Genomic DNA, 1353 nt, shown 5'->3' with positions numbered 1-1353 from the left:
GAAATGCCTGTCCACAGATGACAGATGGTTAAGCCAAGTTTAAATCCAGGTTTGTCTGCCCCAGATGCCCAATGTCTGTCCACCATGGCACGCCACACTTCATCAACTATGGACACCCAGTGCAAGTCCAACATTAAGAAAGTAGATATGTTCTCTCTTCTTTGGCACTGCCTATGGAGGCGGCAGCCATCTCCTCCTCAGCATCATGGCCACCTTCATACCCCTTGTGAAGCCCAAAATAGTCAAAAACAGAACCAAGAAATTCATCGGGCACTGGTCAGACTGATATGTCAAACTTAAGCGTGACTGGCAGAAACCCAGAGGTATTGACAACAGGGTTCATAGAAGGTTCAAGCTCCAGATCTTGATGCCCAACATTGCTTATGGGAGCAACAAAAAAACAAAGCATATGCTGCCCAGTGGCTTCCAGAAGTTCCTGGTCCACAAGGTCAAGGAGCAGGAAGTGCTGCTGATGTGCAACAAATCTTACTGTGCTGAGATTGCTCACAATGTTTCCTCCAAGCCACCCTGGCCAGCTTTCTTTGGAGCAGTTATCTATTGGACAGATTGGGGTCCATTAAAATTCTAAAGTATCTCCACTGATAAAAAACAAGCCTAGAATCCAATGAACTATCAGTCTTTCTCAATGTGTGTTGCAGGTCCCACTAGGGAGATACAAGCTTATATGTGACACAAGCATGAACATTTTAAGTTTTCATAGTTATATTTATTTTAAAGTCTATTAGGAAAAAAAATATAACCATCACATCAAATATGTGATTTCATTGATATTATTAAGATGAGGCTACATTTAACTGAACCTCAAAGCCATCATGGAAAGGGCCACCCAGCTGGCCATCAGAGTCACCAACCCCAATGCCAGGCTCTGCAGTGAAGAAAATGAGTAGGCAGCTCATGTGCATGTTTTGTGTTTAAATAAAACTGTAAACACACACACACACACACACACACACACACAATAGAAAAAAGAAAGTAGATATGCAATATCTACTGTCTTCCCTCAACAATAAAATCATCCAGAATTCAGAATGAGAAAAATAGATGTGTTATCTTATTAGAAGTGAGTTAAAAAGAGGATATAGGAAATTATTTCATGCCAAAAAGTAAATAAAAATAAGTGAGTTCTGATGGTTAAAAAAGAGCAAGACAGAATCAACAGCCTGCAAGACTAACAATTCACTGGCTGTTAATTCTGCAGATTGGCTTTTCAAATACAAGCACGTTAGGTATTCTGCTAATGGAGCCAAAAGCACATTCTCTAATCCCAAGTGAACTGCAGATAGCCGCTCTCTGCTGAGCCTTGTTTTTCTTGCTTTCATTTTGGTTTGCTTC

The 1353-nt window shown here is 40.8% G+C and overlaps 1 pseudogene; it reads left to right on the top strand.

The window, feature by feature from the left end:
* Window positions 1-205: 205 nt before the first annotated feature.
* On the top strand, window positions 206-908 carry LOC129035678 (large ribosomal subunit protein eL32-like; annotated as a pseudogene).
* The last annotated feature ends 445 nt before the right edge of the window (window positions 909-1353 follow it).

The sequence above is a fragment of the Pongo pygmaeus genome, chromosome 3 (genome assembly GCF_028885625.2).
Source record: "Pongo pygmaeus isolate AG05252 chromosome 3, NHGRI_mPonPyg2-v2.0_pri, whole genome shotgun sequence".
NCBI classification, from domain to species: Eukaryota; Metazoa; Chordata; class Mammalia; order Primates; family Hominidae; genus Pongo; species Pongo pygmaeus.
This window is presented reverse-complemented; position numbering and strand designations above follow the sequence as displayed.